Consider the following 20,617-nt stretch of genomic DNA (forward strand, 5'->3'; position numbering starts at 1 on the left):
TATTCTGCAAGTGTTTCCCCATTTCATCCTCTTTCCTCTTGTGACAATGTTGCTCCCGACACAGGGGCACCAAGTTGTTCTTTGGCCATTTGCAAATGCGACTCTTAGAAACCCCTTGGTTTTTGTTAACCATTCAGTGGTCATGTTTTTCTAACTAGTGTGACCGATGTACATCCATGCACGATCACTCATCTTGCCTAGCTACTGGACACATAAGAAATATATATATAAATTAATCAGCATGTATATATATTCATCACTTAATGGAGTTTGTCACTTTTATTATGTCCTTGCAACCTAGACGCTAATAGGTAAAGATAGGTCCTAATCCCACCCGAGTATGTGTAGATTGGGTTCGTTTTCCCATGCTCTGCTCCGGTTCTGACGCAAAATTTCGGCAGCACCTCCCCGCTGTTCTCCTAATACACGTCTCGGCAATAAGCAGAGAGGATGTGTACCCGGATAACAACAGGGAGGCACTGACGAAATTCTACATCGGATCTGGAGCAGAGCATATGGGAAAACGAACCCAATCTACACATACTTGGGATGTCGATGGATAATGTTGGACAATTCAACAGAATCACGGTTATAAATATGCAAATGCATGCATATTTATAGATGTAACCCTTTCGAATTGATGATTGAGGACACCTATAGCTAGCAAGTTTCATCAGCACGAAGACCGGAACAGAGCAAATCAAGGGGGAGGAGGAGATGTCATTTGTGCTAACCCACGAACGCAGGGGCAGAGCTCGTCGAACACTAGACCCTCGCAGCAACGAAAAAACTGCACATTTAAATCGAAAGATGAGTTTCATAGCAATATTGTTTTTTCCGTCAACCTAACTAATTATTTACAACATGACGAGCGTGTTAGGGGTTCCTCGGTGTTGATAGAACCCTAAATAGCAAGTATCATCTATGCAAGATACATGAGGCGCTCGGCGTTGAACACTAGATCCACGTCCCACAAGTGACACCGGCGCCCGGTGTCGGTGTCAAAACCGGCGGATCTCGGGTAGGGGGTCCCGATCTGTGCGTCTTAGGCTGATGGTAACAGGAAGCAAGGGACACAATGTTTACCCAGGTTTGGGCCCTCTCGACGGAGGTAAAACCCTACTTCCTGCTTGATTAATATTGACGATATGAGTAGTACAAGAGTAGATCTACCACGAGATCGTAGAAGCTAAACCCTAGAAGCTAGCCTATGATGATTATGATTGTAATTGTGATCGGCCTTCTAAGGACCAACCTCTCCGGTTTATATAGACACCGGAGAGGGCTAGGGTTTACACGAAGTCGGTTACAAGGAAGGAAATACAATATCTGGATCGCCAAGCTTGTCTTCCACGCAAAGGAGAGTCCCATCCGGACACGGGACGGAGTCTTGAGTCTTGTATCTTCACGCTCCAATAGTCTGGACGATGTATATAGTCTGGCTATCTGGATACCCCCTAATCCAAGACTCCCTCAGTAGCCCCTGAACCAGGCTTCAATGACGATGAGTCCAGCGCGCAGTCTTGTCTTTGGCATTGCAAGGCGGGTTCCTTCTCCAAATACTCCAAGGTAATTATCAAACAATTAAACCGTGTCTGGATCCGCAAAATGATCTTCACATACCACCATAGAGAGAATGATATTTCACAAATGCAATCTGCTGGCAACTTTTTTAGACAACGTGATATGTCATTATGGTCGGGTCATTATTCGAACCATTTTCCCTCAACCAGCCATAGCGCATATTGCGAGGCGGTTTCCTTGACACGTCTTGTCAAAGCAGAGATCGTGTCCCCTTATCACTGGATTCTCATAAATACGGGTATGGGTAATCCCCCCACGCCATGAATCGTGGCGCTTGGGAAGTAAGCGATTCTCAACGGGCGAGTGGGGAGGCGCACCGCTTTCGTCGCCTCTATAAAGGGATAAGAGTTCTCCATTTTTACCCACGCCTTCTTCCTCCTTTGCCCACTCTTGCCCCCTCGAGATCCAGCGCCCTAGCCCAAGTCTTCTTCGCACAGCTAAACATGTTCGGAGCAGGAGGCAAGTGGGTGTCCTCCACCGTGAAAGAGAAGCATATCGCGAACCTTCGGGCGACCAGATACTTGGCTGCAGACATCGCGCACCGGCTACCGGACAAAGGGAAGGCCATTCCGACCCTGAAACCTCACGAGAGGGTCGTGTTTGTCGCCCACTTCGTCCGTGGACTGGGATTTCCACGTCATCCCTTCGTCCACGAGCTCATGTTCTACTATGGGCTAGATTTCCATGATCTAGCCCCAAATTTCGTCCTCAACATCTCGGCGTTTATCGTCGTGTGTGAGGCCTTCCTCCGCATCAAGCCTCACTTTGGCCCATGGCTGCAAATCTTCTGCGTGAAGCCGAAGATCGTGAGCGGCCAGCAAGCGGAGTGCAAAGGGGCCATGGTGGGCAAGATGCCTAACGTCACCTAGCTTGATGGCTCCTTTGAGGAGACCGTGAAAGGGTGGCAGTCGGGGTTATTCTACATCACCGAGCCACGCAGCGCCAACTGGGCGGCGGCCCCTGAGTTCCGATCCGGAACCCCCATGCGGCTCACGTCCTGGGAAAAGAAGGGCCTGGCCTGGGGCGAACCTACAGAGCTGACCGGACTCCAAAACTGCATTAAGAGCATGAAGGACAAGAACATCAAGCTTGTCAACGTAATCCAGGTCATGCTCGTTCGCCGGATTCTTCCGTGCCAAAGGTGGGCATTCAATCTGTGGGAGTTCATCCCGGCCGAACACCAGACGTTTCGAAAGCTCTACAACATGATGCACAAAGGTGCATGGAAGGTGCTCTTCAAGGCCTCCAAAGTACCTCCCCCCACATCCGAGGACTGCGGACTTCATGCCGCGTGGCCCCCCTGCCCGGTGAGTTTTCAGACTACCACCAGATTCGGTTCTTCCCAATATATCCATGGGGGAGTCTTAAGTAATTGCGCATATTTGTTCAGGATTATGTGGAGACAGCGGAGCAGATTGACTATCCGGCTACGCTGCCAGAAGGCCCAGCCGATGCTCTCCTGACGGAGATGCTAGTCCCGGCGCCCGACAAGGCGCCGGAGAAGAAGGCCGAAAAGAAGGCCCCGGGGACCCGAAAGGGTCTCCGGCGTAAGGTTGTGCCAGAAGCCTCGTCCGAAGACGACGAGGCACACTCCTCCCCCGAAGGGGAGGAAGAAGAAGAAGGGGCCACCCCATCCGGGGAGGATGTGGGTCCTGAGAAGGTGGGCCAGGGGGCCGGGAAAGGCCCCCGGCGCAAGGCCGTCATACCCTCGTCGTCCAACGACGATGAGGCAGATTCCTCCCGCGGAGGTGGGGGAAAGCAAGAAGAAACTCTACCTCCCCGCACTGGGGAGGAGAAAAAGAGGAAAGCTGCCCCGGAGGAGGAGGCCGGGACATCCAAGAAGGGAAAGGTGTCCCTTCCGGACTACTCCGCCACGGCCGCCCATAGCGAGGAAGGGTGGCTGCCCAGGGGGAAGCCCCTGGCGAGATCGTAAGTCTCCGCACTCTGTTGTTCTTTAGTGCGACTTTGCTTCATAGTATTGTTATAACGCCGAACATGTATGTAGTCCGGCCAGGGTCCATCCCGAGGTATCATCTTCGGATGGATCCTTGAGTGATTCGGCGATGAACTCGCTTCCGACGGCCACTACTCCTCAGCCTGCAGATGACACGGAGGTGTTGTCCCAAAGGCTCCCAGAGCAGGGGGAGGTGACTCTGGAGACGCCCCAAGGCGGAATTCCATATACCAGACACGCGGGGTTCAAGATCCCCGCGGATCGTGCCGATGAGAGCCACAGCAAGCCGGACTCTCATCCGAATACTGTGCCGGAGCCTTCGATGGCTCCGGATGCGGGCAGGCGGCCCCTCTCAGGGAGGGCGAGCCGTCCGTGCCGATGACTTCCATCACGCCAGAGGCGTCAGATAGTCTGCTGGAAGCGCTTCGCGGCGTTTCCATGGATGACGAGCACCGTACTCTTATGAGTGCGGTGACTCAAAAGGTTTTGTCCGCCAAGAGCGGACTAACCGAAGCTTGCACCAGCCTCCTGACCGGCTTTGAGGTAAGTAATAAAAATGTGTGAAATTACCACCCGATAGGTAATAGCCCCTGATACTCTGTTTGGTGTTCGGAAAGAAAAGCCAAACGGAGGGTTATTTATAATCCGCAGGAGTCTAATAATAAGTGAGCATGTGAATAAGCAGGTTGTGCTGCTTGCCGCTGCTGTCCGCACAGCCGAGGTCGCCGGACTAAAGCGGGACCTGGAGCAGGCGCAGGGGGACCTCGACCTCATGAAGAGGCAGCTCGAAGAGAACAAAGATGAGTGATTCCCCGCTCTCATGTAATGAAGGATAGATAAAATTGGGTATTCTAACAACGAAGCGTCATGACTGTGTAACAGAGGCCACCACCGAAGTTGCTTCTCTGAAGAAAGCGCTGTCCGAGGCCGAAGACAGGGCGGCCTTGGAACGCAAGGAGCACGAAAAGCAAGATTCTAGGGTGAGCAAGTTATAGCAAGAGCTCCAGGAGCTCGGCAAGAAGTTCGAGTCCGTGGAGCATGATCTTAAGATGAAAGAGGCCAAGCTTGCGAAGGCCTTCATGAGTATGAAAGACGCCAAGGCCAAAGCCGACAAGGCACATCAAGAAATCCAGGCTGCCAAAAAGATAGCGGCGGGTAAGACATTCTTTATGCAAAGCAAACATCTGGAGGAGGCGTTTCTTTTACTTACCCGAATTCGGAGCTCTCCAGGGGCATTCACAGATCTGCCATGCAGCGTATCAGACACCGCGGAGTTCTACCATGCCAAGGAGGGGAGCTTAGCAGAGAAGCTGTTCTGTTCCTAGTATGCTGGGGCCGAACACCCGATGCCTCTGAGTGACCAACTGAAGTAGTTGGTCGAACTCCACAGGGCGGCCGAAGTGGCTATGAAAGATATCATAGTCCGGATGTGGCCTGGTGAGCCCCTGCCCACTAGCTACTTCGGCCTGATCAAGCGGATGGTGAATGCCTGTCCGCGGCTTGAAGTTATCAAGCGATCCGTTTGCATTGAGGGTGCCCGCCGGGCCTTTGCCCGTGCGAAGGTGAAGTGGGGCAAGCTGGATGCGGAGAAGCTGGTGAAGGACGGGCCGCCGGAGGGCAAGGCGCATCGTTATCTCGAGAAGTATTACGATGGCGTTATGAAGGGCGCTCGTCTCGTGGCCGATGAATGTACCAAGGACAAGATCTTTGAATAAATGTACCTCTATCGCTGTTGTAATATAAAGACGAAGTTACTTGTGCTATGTAGCACTATTTGATTTAAAATATTACATTATGTGCGGCTGTTTATAAAATTCTGAAAGTAGGCCAGTCGTCGGCTTCCGCCCCCACGTAACTAGCACCGGGGTGTTCCTGGAAAAACCCGGATACTCTTTACCCAATTTTTTGGTCCCTTAAGGAGGTATCCGGGCAGCGAACGAGGCAATCGGACTATGTAGCTTTATAACTTTCACTTAGCCATAGAAGTCTACAATTTTAAATTTCGGCGAAGCCCCTAGAATTCGGAAGGCCGAATTGGGGCGCTATACATGCCTAGATCGGACGAAGCCGATTCCTCGCCTAAAGCGGAAAAATCTTTAAGGATTTTAGGACCTCTCGAACAGCGACCAGCTCTCGCCGCATCATGCCGGTCAGTTTTCGGCTTTCTCTACTGAGGTGCTCGTCCGGAAGAACCGGGACGCAATCGCAGTAGTGCTCCCTACGCTACCTTAGCCGATATAACGGAACATAATTTACCAAAACAAGGGAGCCGGGCAAACCCAACTATTGACCCAAGACGTGATTCGGAGCTGATGCATATAATGCTATAAGTTCGGGGTGCCGCACTGATGAAAGTGTTCGGACTTGTTTTGCCATATTATGAGGTGCCATAATAAGCCCCTGGCAAAATTGATCGTAGCAAGGTGTACGGATGCAATATTAAATAAACATTTTTAAGAAAAAAAATGCTCAAATGATAATAATAAGCTGACGCTATGTATGATCTCCCATTGATGAATAATACGTTTATGCGTATGTTTACAATGGGTGCGTTTAAGCAGGAGTAAATAGGACTATTTAACATGTCCTATCCAAGGGCAGGCTACATGTAGGTATATAAAACAGGTATAACGATCGTGAACAGATTCCACCTGGGTATTTCCTTTTGTGCGCAAAGCCTGTTGCCTCCTTGGTTTTCTCTCCTATGTAAGTCCGACAATCCGGCTCTTCTGAAGAGGCTGCCCTAAAGCAATGTCCTGAAAGATAAAAGGGTAAGGTTATGAAGGTATGCTGTGGTGATACCGCACTGTTGACTGAGTCATTGCTGTGCCTCCGCCTATGCCCATGGTATTTTGAGTGCGTAACTGTGTATGCGTGGCACAAATGCTGCTTTGATGGGGCTTGAGCAGAGGCCGGACTGCTAGTCGCACTCTTGGTGTGCCTGATGATCCTGCTGCGGGGTGCTCCGGACTCGCTTGACGGTGCTCGAAGTTGTTGTCACCGGATTGGTGGTTTGTCGAAGGAGGCCGCATTGTACTTCCGTCGTGAGGGATGCAGTATGCTCTTCTGTTCGGAGAGAGCGGTCCATGTTTCCGTTGACTATTATGACCCCGCGCGGTCCTGGCATCTTGAGCTTGAGGTATGCATAGTGTGGTACCGCATTGAATCTAGCGAATGCGGTTCGTCCGAGCAGTGTGTGGTAACCACTACGGAAAGGGACGATATCGAAGATTAACTCTTCGCTTCGGAAGTTATCCGGAGATCCGAAGACCACTTCCAATGTTATAGAGCCCGTGCAACGGGCCTCTACTCCAGGAATTACACCTTTAAAGGTGGTTTTGGTGGGCTTGATCCTTGAAGGGTCGATACCCATTTTACGCACTGTGTCCTGATAAAGCAGGTTCAGGCTGCTGCCGCCGTCCATAAGGACTCGCGTGAGGTGGAATCCGTCGATGATTGGGTCTAGGACCAATGCGGCTGAGCCACCATGACAGATGCTAGTAGGGTGATCCCTACGATCAAATGTGATCGGACAAGCTGACCATGGGTTGAATTTGGGGGCGACTGGCTCCATCGCATAGACGTCCCGTAGTGCTTGCTTCCATTCCCGCTTGGGGATGTGAGTGGCATAGATCATGTTGACCGTTTTCACCTGGGGGGAAATTTCTTCTGTCCCCCCATGTTCGGACTATGGGGCTCTTCGTCATCATCGCTGTGCAACCCCTTGTCCTTGTTTTCGGCGTTTATTTTGCCGGTCTGTTTGAACACCCATCAGTCTCTGTTGGTGTGGTTGGCTGGCTTGTCTGGGGTGCCATGAATTTGGCACGAGCGCTCCAGTATACGGTCCAGACTGGACGGTCCCTGATTGTTTCTTTTGAACGGCTTCTTCCGCTGACCGGACTTGGATCCGCTGAATCCGGCATTGACTGTCGTGTCTTCAGTGTGGTCGCCGTTGTTTCGTCGATTATGTCTGTTGCACCGTGGCTTGCCGTTATTGCCGTGGACATCCGAAGTGCCAGAATTTGGTGTAGTGCTGCTGCGAGCCAACCAACTGTCCTCGCCCATGCAAAAGCGGGTCATTAGCATTGTGAGAGCTGCCATGGACTTGGGTTTTTACTGGCCGAGGTGTCGGGCGAGCCACTCGTCACAGATATTATTCTTAAAAGCCGCCAGGGCTTCGGCGTCCGGACAGTCGACTATTTGGTTCTTTTTAGTTAGGGACCGAGTCCAGAATTTCCTGGCTGACTCTTCGGGCTGTTGAGTAATGTGGCTCATGTCATCGGCGTCCCGTGGTCGCACATATGTGCCCTGGAAGTTGTCGAGGAATGCATCTTCCAGGTTTACCCAACTGCCAATGGAATTTGCTGGCAGGCTGTTTAGCCAGTGCCGGGCGGGTCCTTTGAGCTTAAGGGGAAGATACTTGATGGCGTGTAGATCGTCTCCGCGGGCCATGTGAATATGGAGAAGGAAATCTTCAATCCATACAGCGGGGTCTGTTGTGCCATCGTATGATTCGATGTTTAATGGTTTGAACCCTTCTGGGAATTCATGATCCATCACTTCGTCAGTGAAGTAGAGGGGGTGAGCGGCGCCTCTGTGCCGGGCTATGTGGCTACGCAATTCGAATTGGTCTGGGTTGCTGTGTTCGGCCCGGCCGGACTTGTTGATAATGTATCCGGCGTGACGGTCATTGTCGCGTGCTGGGGCGCGCCCTCGTGATCCGTAGATCGATCTTGGTTGTCCTGCTTTGTTTTCCAGTATATCTTGCAGGTCCTGCCTATTGCCCTGGGCCGTAGTGTATTGGCGTGGGGGTGCGGGCTGGTATTCGGGCTGATATGCCGTTTTATCCTGGCCACGGGGTGGCCGGTCAGCCGTGTGGCGCTCGAGTCCGTATTCCTCGGCTGCCAGGACTTCAGTCCATCTATCTGTGAGCAAGTCTTGATCAGCTTTGGAGTTGTTGCTGCTTCTTTCTTAGGCTCCTCGCAGTGGCCATAAGCCGACGCTTGAAGCGCTCCTGCTCCACGGGATCCTCAGGCACGCCGAACTCGTCATCATCGATGTTAATCTCGTCTTTGGAGGGGGGCATGTAGTTGTCCTCCTCCGGATATCCGTCCATTGCCTGTTCATCTAGGATGACCTGCTCATCTTCCTGCTCGGCCTGCTCGAAGGTGGGCTGATCAGGATTGTATTCCTCTCCGACACCAGCCGGATTGTTTTCGTCTCCTGGGCCGGTATTGCTGTGGCAGGGCTTGGAGCGGCGTCGACGACGCCCATGCTTTGCTTTTCTCCCTGAAGGGTTATCCTCCGTTGCTTCATCGCCATTGGTTTCCTTCGGAGTGTCCACCATATATATATCGTATGAGGAGGTGGTTGTCCACCGCCCCGTGAGTGGTAGTTCCTGTTCTTCTCCTGCATCGTCGTCCATACCGTCGATGTCTTCGGAGTCAAAGTCAAGCACGTCGGTTAAATCATCGACCATGGCAATGAAGTGGGTGGTGGGTGGGCAACAAATTCCTTCGACGCCTGCTTCCCACTCGAGCTGGACATAGTTCGGCCAAGAGCCTCTTGACAAAGAGAGAGACTTTAATGATTTCAGCATGTCGCCAAAGGGCGAGTGCTGGAAGACATCCACAATGGTAAACTCCATTACCGGAGCCCAACCAGGCTCGACGGGCTCGGGAGCGCGCTGACTGGAACCTACAACCGGATATGAGTCCGGGGGTCTGGAGTCACAGGCCTCCTTAGAAGTGAGGCATGTGTTCGGCTCTACCACCGATGAGTATGCGGCCTGCGGGGCGGGGTCCATCCACCCGTCCTTGGGCCACGCAGTCTGCCCCGGATTTAGGTCTGGGACTTCTGCAGGGGTAATATCCTGGGCATTGTCTGGCAGCAGGTCTAAGCCGTGCTCACCGTGACTGTCCGACGCTCCTGGCACAGGCCCGACTCCGTCGAAGATCAAGTCTCTGCGGATGTCGGCCGTGTAGTTCAGCTTTCCGAACCTGACCTGGTGGCCAGGGGCGTAGCTGTCGATCTGCTCTAGATGGCCAAGCGAATTGGCCCGCAGTGCGAAGCCGCCAAACACAAAAATCTGCCCAGGAAGAAAAGTTTCACCCTGGACCGTGTCGTTGATGATGATTGAAGGAGCCATCAAGCCTTGCAGCAACAACACAGAGGAACTCTCAATGAAAGCACCAATGTCGGTGTAAAAACCGGCAGATCTCGGGTAGGGGGTCCCGATCTATGTGTCTTAGGCTGATGATAACAGGAAGCAAGGGACACAATGTTTACCCAGCTTCAGGCCCTGTCGATGGAGGTAAAACCCTACTTCCTGCTTGATTAATATTGACGATATGAGTAGTACAAGAGTAGATCTACCACGAGATCGTAGAGGCTAAACCCTAGAAGCTAGCCTATGATGATTATGATTGTAATTGTGATCGGCCTTCTAAATACCAACCTCTCCGGTTTATATAGACATCGGAGAGGGCTAGGGTTTACACGGAGTCGGTTACAAGGAAGGAAATACAATATCTGGATCGCCAAGCTTGTCTTCCACGCAAAGGAGAGTCCCATCCGGACACGGGACGGAGTCTTGAGTCTTGTATCTTCACGCTCCAATAGTCTAGACGATGTATATAGTCCGGCTGTCTGGATACCCCCTAATCCAGGACTCCCTCAGTAGCCTGTGCATCATCTCTTGCGTCCATACATCATAGAATATTATCACTAATACATCTCAAATAGTATCATACATATAGCATCGCTAATACAGCTAGAACCCTAGCGAACGACGGGTATCGACGCGGGTGGTGGACACCCAAAGAGAAGGAACCATCACATGATCATAGCTCCAGTGAGATCCCTAAAGAACCTGCCAGTTATTGTCGAACCTACCCTCCAACGCAACCATGTAGCGACGGGCATGCTTGTCCTCCTCGTTGACATGGTGATGTACCATCTACGCAGTGTCTGAAAGCCTCGGCACCATCACTGGCCCATGCCGTCGGTGTCAAAACCGGCAGATCTTGGGTAGGGGGTCCCGAACTGTGCGTCTAAGGATCAAAGGTAACAAGGAGGCAGGGGACACGATGTTTATCCAGGTTCGGGCCCTCTTAATGGAGGTAATACCCTACTTCCTGCTTGATTGACTATGATGAGTATAGGGGTTTACAAGAGTTGATCTACCTCGAGATCATGATGGCTAAACCCTAGATGTCTAGCCTGTATGATTGTGATTGCCTCTATGGACTAAACCCTCCGGTTTATATAGGCACCGGAGGGGACTAGGGGTGTACAAAGTCGGTTTCCAGAGGAAGGAAACTACACATCCGGACGCCAAGCTTGCCGTCCACGTAAAGGGGACTCCCATTCGGACACGAGAGGAGGCCTTCTGTTCTTGTATCTTCACGGCCCGTTAATCCGGCCCATGTCATATAGGCCGACTATCTGAGGACCCCATAATCCAGGACTCCCTCAGTATCCCCCGAACCTGCCTTCAATGATGTCGTTGTATCCGGCTTCATGTCTTCATCTTTGCAAGGCGAGTTCCCCATTGAATTCTATATAGTTCGGCTTTTACATTAAATATTGTACTTTCAGCTTCTGCGCCGCCGTTGCCTTGGCTTCCATGTGTCAGACGAATGCGAAGGGTCCAGGCATTTTTAGAAATACCCCCTTGACCACATAGGGCAAGAACTTATTTAAAGAGATTGAATCTCAGATTCCATTCCTCACTAGACGAGAAAATCCTTAGAGCTTGCCACAAGAAACCGACCAAAGATGGCCAATGGTCCTTGTGCTTCCTCGCGTCCCCAAGGCCCTCAAGAAGGCGACTGGGAGAGTTTCTCAATGCCCCACGCCCAATTGACCAAGCTTCAGGCACAGGGATATCTCCCTCCCCCGGATCTAGCCCTGTTCGGGCGGGATTAACTTCCTTCAATGGTGAAGCCCTGGCGGAGAAATTCCCCAATCCCAATAAAGGGGAGCGGGTGTGCTTCATTTCCTTCTTATTGAGGGGCGTGGGATTTCCAATCCACCCTTTCCTCAGAGGTCTTCTAGAGTACTACGGTCTCCAACTGCACAACCTCACGCCGGGCTCCATTCTACACATCGCGGGCTTCATTGCTCTTTGCGAGTTGTTTCTAGGCTGCGAGGCCCATTTTGATTTATGGAGAAATATTTCTGCCTCGTCCCTCGCTCCCAGAAGGGATCCATATTTGAGGTGGGCGGCACCAAAGTATGGCATATAGGTGGAACAGGATACCTGTCCTGCACTGCGAAGAAGGCATCCGAAGAGTGGCCCTTGGAGTGGTTCTACATCGAAGAAGTTGTCCTTCTGGACCCAATCTGGCAAGGTCTTCCGGAATTTTCCTCCACCCCTTTAAAGAAGTGCGCCAGCTGGCGTCCCTGAAGCTATGAAGAAGAAGATAGTGCGGAGGTTAAGAGGCTAGTGAACAAGATCAGAGTACTTTCCCACTCCAGACTAACTATAGTCAAGGTAATGGCGATTTCAATAACGCGATGCGTTCAGTCGCTCCAATCCAGGGGCATCCCATGTGGCATTACAACGGGGAGGATGACACCTCTCGTTGTGGGCGCAAGGGCCCGGCTAATTTCGCCGCGCTAGCCGCCACGTTGGCTGACCTTTTCAAAGGGAGAAAAAGAAGATTTCACTCACCTGAAGTGTTGAGAAGGTTTCTCCATGTATACCCCCATTGACTAGGTGAGTTTTGGATTTTAATTGATCCTTTTCCCTTAACTATGTTTTTTAGTCGAACTTAATTCGACTACCTTTAATAGGAATGGAGAAAGGTCATCGCGGGGATCTACAGCCCCGCCCCGCAGCCAGAGGACCACAATCGAGACCTTGATCCTGGATACGAAGAGGATCCGAACATATTTGTAGATTTTCAGGATGGAGTCTTTTATCAGACGAGCTATGATGGTACGAAAGTGGCCATAATAGTCGACTATCCCGGCCTTCTTCCTTCCTTGCATGTAAGTACCCATGAGACATCTCCTCAAAAAGAGTTTTCTCACCGTGACTCACCCAGTGTGCTGCCAAGGGGCGACACTCGCACCAGTGTGCTACGGCAAAGGCGTCCTCTAAGAAGACGACACTTGGACAAGGCGCCTCTCTGAAAAGAAAGGCGAACAATGATACAGCTGGACCCTTTTCCGCGTCGAAGAGGTATAATCCTTTAGTATGCACTCAGCGGATAGATTGACCGGTGACGTTCCCTGTTGCGCCATATTGCAGGAGGAGTGTACACTGGACTGCATCCGGAGACCTGGCCGACCATGCACAAACTGATCCAGCCCCGGACCCTGCCACAAGGACTAGAGGGGATGCGGGAGTAATGCCGGATTGTCATCTCCCAGAGTATTCAGATAATGTATCCGTCACAAACTCCTAAGTGGAGAGTGCGATGGGTCACTGGCGGCGGAGAGCGGCTATGCACGACCCACATTTGATCGAAGAGGCTTTTAATGCTCTCAGCTCAGCGGATGCTTATATCCGAGCTGCTCATGATGGAGTTGCTGGAGCCACTCACCGGCTTTCAAAGGATATGCGGGTAAGAATTTTTCTACACAGATTCAATAATCATATGCCAGTAGCCCCCGAGTCTGGAAGCAGTTGGCCCAACTGATTTAAGAGTCGTTACATTGCTAGGTACTCATGGAGAGGAGTAACAAGTTATCAAAGGAGCTTGAAGAATGCTGAACAAAGCTGTCTGTTGCCATCGCCAAACTCGAAGATTTGAAGAAATCCAAGAAGGCACCTGCTGGTAAGTGCAGCAGCAGCACGGAGATAAGGCTTCATGAATACAACAAGGTTTCTTAATTATGCCTTTGTCTCGTTGGTAGGCTCGACAGATCAGCTGGAGGAGAGGCTACAGGCTGCTCAAGCAAATAAGCAACATGCCGAAGGGCAAGAAGCCGCTGGTCAACGTGTACTGAGACGGACCATTACTGAGAAGAACAAACTACTGGACGTAAATATCAAGCAGGCCGAAGAACTGAAGGATTTAAGAGCCCAATTATCGGGTGCTTTGAAGGAGAACACGAAGTTGAAAGGCGGCATATTCAGTATGCTTTTTAACCTATCTGTCAAATGGTCTCCTATTTTAAAATTTGATAATTTTGCTTATGTAGGCATGCTAACCGAACGTCCAGAAGGAGAAGTGTCCGGATTCCAAGGCGACTTGCTACAAGAGCTGTCCAAAGTGCACGAGCGAGCTCGGAAAGCAATGGGCAACATGGCTAAGGCTTTATGGCCATCCGATTTCCCTCCCGGTAGTATGGATGAGCTTACGAATTTATTCAAGGGAGCTCGTCGCCGTTTGGAGCTATGGAAGATATCGACATGTCGGGAAGGCGCTCGAGAAGCCTGGGCCATGGTGAAAATACGGTATACCAAGCTTGATTGAAATCATATGGCCCGGGTCGGACCTCGGGGACCAGATGGACAAGAAATTCCTGATAGCTTAGTGTACGAACAAGTGAAAACAACAGCTGAGTTTTCTCAACAGGATTGTAAACTAGACAACCTACTAGAGGGTCAAGGAAGAAGAAGTTTTTGAATCCAAGTAGTAATGTACTTTATCAACAAACTTTTCTCCAGCCGAATTGTAAAATGATTGTCATGGCATACTTTCCGCTTCGACCTCCAGAACCCGAGGTTTGGAGTGTTTCCGGATATTTAAACCATTGGTAAACACCAAGGCATGTTCGGAAACTAGGCAGTCCGGTCATAGTTGCTTGAACAGACAAGTTGTATTCGGGGAGTTATGTTATATTATATTTGATCGTAAGAAACATCTTCTAGAGAGAATAGTTCTGTTAAGGGTTCCTTTCCCTGGGCCAGCATGCGTTTTTGTGCATACATAAACTGTGATGCGAGAAATCGCAGTACACTTTATAATTTGGGGGCGTATATTGTAACGTGGGCACTTCGTCTCTTGTCCGCCGACCGACTATTCCCTTAAGAACGCTAGCTTTCGGCTTTGCCCGTCTGAGGTACACGTCTGGATAACTCGGCTATAACAATCGCAGAGGTTCTCCCTTTATGCCCTACCCGAACAAGTCGGAACGTCGGGCATAAGCATAGGAGCCAGGCAACCCAGCTTGGCAAAAACTTAAGTCGTAAAGGTGCATATAATGGCGAAGACAGGACACATATGAGTAGACAACACATATATATGGTGAGTTTGACGCTCCAAAATAATAATCAAAATAAGCTTCTATAAAAAGAAGCCCCCAGGTGATATGGGGTATGTACATTTAATGGTGTATATCCCTCGAGTGTGCGGTTGATCCGAACACTAGTAGAAGTTGTACAAAAACCGAAAAAATAGAAATGAGGGGTGAGAGGGACAAAAGACGAAAAAAGTTACAAGTGTGGACTTAGGCGTAGAATCTTCGGAGCCGAGCAGCGTTCCATGGGTTTGGCTCCAAACGATTATCCGAAGTGTTGCAAAGGCGATAGGGTCCTCCAGTGAGAACCTCATCTATGATGAAGGGACCCTCCCATTTGGGCTTGAGCTTGTCCTTTTTCTTCTCTGGTAGGCGCAGGATGAGTTCACTGACATTATAAGTCTTTGTCCCGTACTTCCCTACTTTGATATCGCCAAGCTTGTTATTGGTAAAATGCGGAACGGGCCTTTGCAACGTCGCGCTCCTCCTCCAAGCCATCTAGATCGTCCTGCCGATCGAGCTCGGTCTCTCTCTCTCTCTCTCTTCATACATGCGCACTCGAGGTGAGTCATGAATAATGTTGCAAGGCAATACTGCCTCGGCGCCGTACACCATGAACAAAGGTGTGTATCTGGTCATGCGATTGGGCGTGGTACGCAACCCCCATAGTACAGAATCGAGTTCTTCAACCCAGTGCTTGTCTGATTCACGCAAGGATCGTACTAGTATGGGTTTAATGCCTCTCATTATCAAGCCATTGGCCCGTTTGACCCGACCGTTTGTCTGAGGGTGATATACGGAGGCGTATTCGAGCTTAATGCCCAAATTAGAGCACCAAGTTTTTACCTCCTCAGCCGTAAAGTTAGAACCGTTGTCAGTAATGATACTATGCGGGACACCATAATGGTGCACCACTCCGGATATGAAGTCTATAACTGGTCCGGCCTCGGCCGTTTTGACTAGTTTCGCTTCTATCCACTTAGTGAATTTGTTGACCATAACCAGTAAATATTTCTTCTTATGGCTTCCCCCTTTAAGGGGTCCGACCATGTCAAGCCCCCAGACCGCAAAAGGCCACGTAATGGGGATTGTTTGCAAAGCAGTGGGCAACATATGGCTTTGATTTGCGAAAAGCTGGCATCCAACACATCTCTATATGAGGTCTTGTGCATCTGCTCGGGCCGTGGGCCAAAAGAAACCCGTACGGAAGGCCTTACTTACAAGCGCTCGAACGGCAGCTTGATGGCCACCAAGACTGACGTGTATTTTGGCCTAGAGCTGTTGTCCTTCTTCTTCGGAGATACACCTTTGTAGTACTCCGGTGGTACTTTTCTTGTATAGTTCCCCCTCATGGACTTTGTAAGCCTTCGAGCATCAAACAATGCAACGGGCCTCCGTCTGATCAGCAGGTAGTTCATTCCTAGTAAAGTAGGCGAGGAAAGGTTCGGTCCATGGGGCTATTACAGCCATGATTTCATGGGCCGATGGTGTTATCATGGTGCCCGAACCCTCGATGATATTGGGGCTGTGTTTGGAATCTGGGGTTATGGTTGGCTTCGGAACAATGTTGCCGCTATCGTCCTGCCACACTACAGATGGCTTGAAGAGCCTCTCCACGAAGGTGTTAGGTGGGATGGGGTCGTGTTTAGCGCCCATGTGGGAAAGTATGTCCGCAGCTTGATTACTCTCTCGAGCCACATGATGAAACGCGAGCCCTTCAAATCGAGCTGACATTTTGAGTACGGCGTTATGATAAGCCGCCATCTTCAAATCTTTTGCATCGAAGTCTCCATTTATATGAGATATTGCGAGGTTTGAATCCCTGCGCACTTCAAGGTGTTGTATGCCCATGGAGACGGCCATCCGGAGACCATACAATAAGGCCTCATATTCGGCTACATTGTTAGAATCTGTATACAGTATTTGGAGCACATAACAAATGTGTCTCCTATGGGGGATGTCAAGGCGACACCAACCCCTAATCCGGCTAACATCTTAGAGTCGTCGAAGTGCATCACCCAACTGGAGTATGTGTCGTATTCTTTAGGGATTTCGGCCTTTGTCCATTCGGCGACGAAGTCAGCCAACACCTGAGATTCGATAGCTTGGCGTGGCTTGTAATTTATTTCAAACGGTAAGAGCTCAATGGACCATTTGGCAATCCGGCCAGTGGCGTCCCAATTATTTATAATATTGTTAAGTGGTACTTCGGAAGCCACCGTAATGGAGTACACTTGAAAGTAGTGCCACAGCTTGCGGGATGCCATAAAGACCGCATATGCTATCTTTTGATAGTGCGGGTATCACGATTTACACGGTGTAAGGAATGTTGATACATAATATACTGGTTTTTGAAGTGGGAATTTTTGTCCCTCCTCATCTCGTTCGATGACGAGCACCGCACTCACCACTTGGTGAGTTGCAGATATGTAGAGAAGCATCGGTTCACCGATGTTTGGTGCGGCCAGGATTGGGTTATTTGCTAACAGAGCCTTTATTTCTTCCAATCTAGCTGTGGCAGCGTCCGTCCACACTAAGTGGTCAGTGCGGCGTAGCAAGCGATATAATGGGAGCGCGCTTTCCCCTAGTTTGGAGATAAAATGTCTTAAAGCTGCCACACACCCAGAGCCCAAAGAGTGTTTGGCATCACTGTGTTTGTCGAGATCCGATGAATTGTGGGTTTATGATCAAGTTTATCTATGAATAATATTTGAATCTTCTCTGAATTGTTTTATGTATGATTGAGTTATCTTTGCAAGTCTCTTTGAATTATCAGTTTGGTTTGGCCTACTAGATTGGTCTTTCTTGCCATGGGAGAAGTGCTTAGCTTTGGGTTCAATCTTGCGCTGTCCTTACCCAGTGACAGAAAGGGTTGCAAGGCATGTATTGTATTGTTGCCATCGAGGATAACAAGATGGGGTTTATATCATATTGCATGAGTTTATCCCTCTACATCATGTCATCTTGCTTAATGCATTACTTTGTTCTTATGAACTTAATACTCTAGATGCATGCTGGATAGCGGTCGATGTGTGGAGTAATAGTAGTAGATGTAGGCAGGAGTCGGTCTACTTTGTTATGGACGTGATGCCTATATACATGATCATGCCTAGATAATCTCATAACTATGCACTTTTCTATCAATTGCTCGACAGTAATTTGTTCACCCACCGTAATACTTATGCTATCTTGAGAGAAGCCTCTAGTGAAACCTATGGCCCCCGGGTCTATCTCTTATCATATTTGCTTTCAATCTACTTTTATTTGCATCTTTACTTTTTGCATCTATATCATAAAATACCAAAAATATATTTATCTTATCTTATTATCTTTATTAGATCTCACTTTCGCAAGTGGCCGTGAAGAGATTGACAACCCCTTTATTGCGTTGGTTGCGAGTTCTCAGTTTGTTTGTGTAGGTGCTTGGGACTTTTGAGGAGCCTCCTACTGGATTTATACCCTGGTTCTCAAAATTGAGGGAAATACTTACGCTACACTTGCTGCATCACCCTCTCGTCTTCGAGGAAAACCAACGCAAGCTCAAGACGTAGCAAGAAGGATTTCTGGCGCCGTTGCCGGGGAGGTCTTTGCTCAAGTCAAGACATACCAAGTGCCCATCACAAACCCATCTCCCTCGCATTTACATTATTTGCCATTTGCCTCTCGTTTTCCTCTCCCCCACTTCACCCTTGCTGTTTTATTTGCCCTCTTTTTCCCAATCTCCTCCTCTCTTTTTCGCTTGCCTTTTTTTGTTTGCTTGTGTGTTGGATTACTTGTTGCCATGGCGCAAGATAATACCAAATTGTGTGATTTCTCGAATACCAATAATAATGATTTCCTTAGTACTCCGATTGCTCCTCTTAATGATGTTGAGTCTTGTGAAATCAATACTGCTTTGCTGAATCTTGTTATGAAAGATCAAATTGCCGGCCTTCCTAGTGAAGATGCCGCTACTCATCTAAACAACTTTGTTGATTTGTGTGATATGCAAAAGAAGAAAGATACGGATAACAATATTGTCAAATTGAAGTTATTTACGTTTTCACTTATAGATCGTGCTAAAGTTTGGTTTTCGTCTTTGCCTAAAAATAGTATTGATTCTTGGAACAAGTGCAAAGATGCTTTTATCTCTAAGTATTTTCCTCCCGCTAAGATCATCACTCTTAGGAACGATATTATGAATTTTAAACAACTTGATCATGAGCATGTTGCCCAATCTTGGGAAAGAATGAAATTGATGCTTCGCAATTGCCCTACTCATGGTTTGAATTTATGGATGATCATACAAAATTTTATGCCGGTTTGAACTTTGCTTCTAGAAATCTCTTAGATTCGGCCGCGGGAGGCACGTTTATGGAAATTACATTAGGAGATGCTACAAAACTTCTTGATAATATTATGGCTTATTATTCTCAATGGCACACCAAAAGATCTTCTAGTAAAAAAGTGCATGCTATAGAAGAAATCAATGTTTTGAGTGGAAAGATGGATGAACTTATGAAGATGTTTGCTACTAAAAATACTCCTCTTGATCCCAATGATATGCCTTTGTCTTCTTTGATAGAGAATAATAATGAATCTATGGATGTGAATTTTTTTGGTAGGAATAGTTTTGGAAATAATGCTTATAAAGGAAATTTTAATGCTAGACCGTTCCCTAGTAATTCCTCTAATAATTATGGAAATTCCTACAATAATTCTTATGGTAATTTTAATAAGATGCCTTCTGATTTTGAGAATAGTGTGAAATAATTTATGATTTCTCAAAAGAATTTTAATGCCTTGCTTGAAGAAAAATTGCTCAAAGTTGATGATTTGGCTAGGAACGTTGATAGACTTTCGCTTGATGTTGACTCTCTTAAACTTAGATCTTCTCCTTGTAAGCATGATATCAATGAGTCTCTCAAAGTAATGAGAATTTCCATTGACGAGTGTAAGGAAAGAACCGCTAGATTGCGTGCTAAAAAAGAAAGCTTTATAAAAGCGTGTTCTTCTAGTTTCTATGAAAATAATGATGAGGATCTTAAAATTATTGATGCGTCTCCTATTAGATCTATGTTTTGCAATATGAATTTTGATGATTATGGGACTGATGATGAATCAACTTTGCCTGGAAGGCGTCCCAAGAATTCGGAATCTTTAGATCTTAATGCTAAATTTGGTAAAAGTGAGATTGGAGAATCATCAACTTCTAATAATATTGAACCTTCTATCTCGGATTTCAAGGAATTTGATTATGATAATTGCTCTTTAAAAGGTTGTATTTCCTTGTTGCAATCTGTTTTTAATTCTCCTCATGCTTATAGTCAAAATAAAGCTTTTACCAAACATATTGTTGATGCCTTGATGCAATCTTATGATGAAAAACTTAATTTGGAAGTTTCTATACCTAGAAAACTTAATGATGAGTGGGAACCTACTATAAAGATTAGAATTAAAGATTATGAATGTTTTGCTTTGTGTGATTTGGGTGCTAGTGTTTCCACGATTCCGAAAACTTTATGTGATATTCTAGGTTTCCATGATGTTGATGATTGCTCTTTAAATTTGCACCTTGTGGATTCCACCATTAAAAAGCCTATGGGAAGGATCAATGATGTTCTTATTGTTGCAAATAGAAATTTGGTGCCCGTAGATTTTATCGTTCTTGATATAGATTGCAATCTTTCTTGCCCTATTATTCTTGGTAGACCTTTCTTTAGAACGATTGGTGCGATTATTGATATGAAGGAAGGGAATATTAGATTTCAATTCCCATTAAAGAAAGGCATGGAGCACTTTCCAAGAAAGAAAGTCAAATTACCTTATGAATCTATCATGCATGCTACTTATGAATTTAGTGCCAAAGATGGCACTCGTTAGATCTATCCTTGCTTTTATGCC

Source organism: Triticum dicoccoides, chromosome 2B, assembly GCF_002162155.2.
Source record: "Triticum dicoccoides isolate Atlit2015 ecotype Zavitan chromosome 2B, WEW_v2.0, whole genome shotgun sequence".
NCBI classification, from domain to species: Eukaryota; Viridiplantae; Streptophyta; class Magnoliopsida; order Poales; family Poaceae; genus Triticum; species Triticum dicoccoides.